The 3493-nt window shown below is 49.6% G+C and overlaps 1 protein-coding gene across 1 annotated transcript in view; it reads left to right on the top strand.

Annotated features, from left to right (window-relative positions):
* The first annotated feature begins 3284 nt into the window (after positions 1–3284).
* LOC131729915 (von Willebrand factor A domain-containing protein 1-like) overlaps positions 3285–3493 on the top strand; it is a 12049-nt gene continuing 11840 nt past the window's right edge. The window contains exon 1 of the mRNA XM_059020166.1: positions 3285–3493. This exon is cut by the window's right edge and continues 387 nt beyond it. The gene's annotated coding sequence lies outside the window, so the exon portion shown is untranslated.

Here is a 3493-nt window from a genome sequence, read left to right as displayed (position 1 = left end):
GGTCTGGTAAAGCATAGGGAAGCATTGTAAAGCACAGAGAGGTCTGGTAAAGCATAGGGAAGCATTGTAAAGCACAGAGAGGTCTGGTAAAGCATAGGGAAGCATTGTAAAGCACAGAGAGGTCTGGTAAAGCATAGGGAAGCATTGTAAAGCACAGAGAGGTCTGGTAAAGCATAGGGAAGCATTGTAAAGCACAGATAGGTCTGGTAAAGCATATGGAAGCATTGTAAAGCACAGAGAGGTCTGGTAAAGCATAGGGAAGCATTGTAAAGCACAGAGAGGTCTGGTAAAGCATAGGGAAGCATTGTAAAGCACAGAGAGGTGTGGTAAAGCATAGGGAAGCATTGTAAAGCACAGAGAGGTCTGGTAAAGCATAGGGACGCATTGTAAAGCACAGAGAGGTGTGGTGAAGCAGATTAATAAACATGTTAAACTGGTAAATGCACAGCATGGGGGGAAGCTGCTTTCATGGAGTCTGCTGCTGTTCATGAGGATTTGGTTCACAGGGAGCACAGTGTATTTCTTTATTCCCTTCTTTTTCCATCACTCCCTTCCTCCCTGTCAGTCTCAGTCTCTTGCTCTATTAGCACAGCGCTGAGCTGTATTTTCCTCTTAGTTCAGTTGGCACTGAAAGCCCTGTTTAATCAACCCTGCGTCTCTCCCTCTCTCTCAGGGTTTACAGCTCCTGGGATCTCCTTAATCAACCCTGCGTCTCTCCCTCTCTCTCAGAGTTTACAGCTCCTGTGATCTCCTTAATCAACCCTGCGTCTCTCCCTCTCTCTCAGGGTTTACAGCTCCTGGGATCTCCTTAATCAACCCTGCGTCTCTCCCTCTCTCTCAGAGTTTACAGCTCCTGTGATCTCCTTAATCAACCCTGCGTCTCTCCCTCTCTCTCAGGGTTTACAGCTCCTGGGATCTCCTTAATCAACCCTGCGTCTCTCCCTCTCTCTCAGGGTTTACTGCTGGACTATACAGCTAACCCTGCTCACTGTGACTGGACTATACAGCTAACCCTGCTCTCTGTGACTGCTGGACTATACAGTTAACCCTGCTCACTGTGACTGGACTATACAGCTAACCCTGCTCACTGTGACTGGACTGTACAGCTAACCCTGCTCACTGTGACTGCTGGACTATACAGCTAACCCTGCTCACTGTGACTGGACTATACAGCTAACCCTGCTCACTGTGACTGCTGGACTATACAGCTAACCCTGCTCACTGTGACTGCTGGACTATACAGCTAACCCTGCTCACTGTCACTGGACTATACAGCTAACCCTGCTCACTGTGCCTGCTGGACTATACAGTTAACCCTGCTCACTGTGACTGGACTATACAGCTAACCCTGCTCACTGTGACTGCTGGACTATACAGCTAACCCTGCTCACTGTGACTGGACTATACAGCTAACCCTGCTCACTGTGACTGCTGGACTATACAGCTAACCCTGCTCACTGTGACTGGACTATACAGCTAACCCTGCTCACTGTGACTGCTGGACTATACAGCTAACCCTGCTCACTGTGACTGCTGGACTATACAGCTAACCCTGCTCACTGTGCCTGCTGGACTATACAGCTAACCCTGCTCACTGTCACTGGACTATACAGCTAACCCTGCTCACTGTGCCTGCTGGACTATACAGCTAACCCTGCTCACTGTGACTGGACTATACAGCTAACCCTGCTCACTGTCACTGGACTATACAGCTAACCATGCTCACTGTGCCTGCTGGACTATACAGCTAACCCTGCTCACTGTCACTGGACTATACAGCTAACCCTGCTCACTGTGCCTGCTGGACTATACAGCTAACCCTGCTCACTGTGACTGGACTATACAGCTAACCCTGCTCACTGTGACTGGACTATACAGCTAACCCTGCTCACTGTGACTGGACTATACAGCTAACCCTGCTCACTGTGACTGGACTATACAGCTAACCCTGCTCTCTGTGACTGGACTATACAGCTAACCCTGCTCACTGTGACTGGACTATACAGCTAACCCTGCTCACTGTGACTGCTGGACTATACAGCTAACCCTGCTCACTGTGACTGGACTATACAGCTAACCCTGCTCACTGTGACTGGACTATACAGCTAACCCTGCTCACTGTGACTGGACTATACAGCTAACCCTGCTCACTGTGACTGCTGGACTATACAGCTAACCCTGCTCACTGTGACTGGACTATACAGCTAACCCTGCTCACTGTGACTGGACTATACAGCCAACCCTGCTCACTGTGACTGGACTATACAGCTAACCCTGCTCACTGTGACTGGACTATACAGCTAACCCTGCTCACTGTGACTGGACTATACAGCTAACCCTGCTCACTGTGACTGGACTATACAGCTAACCCTGCTCACTGTGACTGCTGGACTATACAGCTAACCCTGCTCACTGTGACTGGACTATACAGCTAACCCTGCTCACTGTGACTGCTGGACTATACAGCTAACCCTGCTCACTGTGACTGCTGGACTATACAGCTAACCCTGCTCACTGTGACTGGACTATACAGCTAACCCTGCTCACTGTGACTGCTGGACTATACAGCTAACCCTGCTCACTGTGACTGGACTATACAGCTAACCCTGCTCACTGTGACTGGACTATACAGCTAACCCTGCTCACTGTGACTGGACTATACAGCTAACCCTGCTCTCTGTGACTGCTGGACTATACAGCTAACCCTGCTCACTGTGACTGGACTATACAGCTAACCCTGCTCACTGTGACTGGACTATACAGCCAACCCTGCTCACTGTGACTGCTAGACTATACAGCTAACCCTGCTCACTGTGACTGCTGGACTATACAGCTAACCCTGCTCACTGTGACTGGACTATACAGCTAACCCTGCTCACTGTGACTGCTGGACTATACAGCTAACCCTGCTCACTGTGACTGGACTGTACAGCTAACCATGCTCACTGTGACTGGACTATACAGCTTGGTAATATTTTAAAAGTTTTGTATTATAATTATTTTGTAAGACACGTGTCAAAAACTATCAATAACAAAATAAATACACCAACAATATGTTTCCAGATCCCAAGTTCAGTCTTAACAAAAAACCACAACACGGCAAACCTCCCTTTAATAGATGACTTAATCCAGCAAATGTTTAACTTTCCACAGCAGTCTACTTCTGTATTCATTAAGGAAGTGTGATGTCAACACGCGGCTCTGTGCAGACCGGCCCACACGTCCCCACTCGCCTGAGAGCTGACAAGTGCACGTCTCCCTGGAGCGCGTCCAGCCGTGACGCCTCTCCTGCCTGCAAGCGGAGAAGAGAGAGACCAGGGCTGAGGAGCGAGGTTCGGGAAAGTCGTGCAGGGAGCGAGACTGTGGATTAATCACACACACACACACACACTCTGACACGTGGACCGGGTCCTGCGCTGCACACATTTCTGAACCGGGATCAGGAGCCGCACGTTTGCAAGCAGGTGACCGAAAGGCGCAGCTGGAGCCTCGA

This window comes from Acipenser ruthenus, unplaced genomic scaffold (genome assembly GCF_902713425.1).
Source record: "Acipenser ruthenus unplaced genomic scaffold, fAciRut3.2 maternal haplotype, whole genome shotgun sequence".
Classification (NCBI taxonomy): domain Eukaryota; kingdom Metazoa; phylum Chordata; class Actinopteri; order Acipenseriformes; family Acipenseridae; genus Acipenser; species Acipenser ruthenus.
This window is presented reverse-complemented; position numbering and strand designations above follow the sequence as displayed.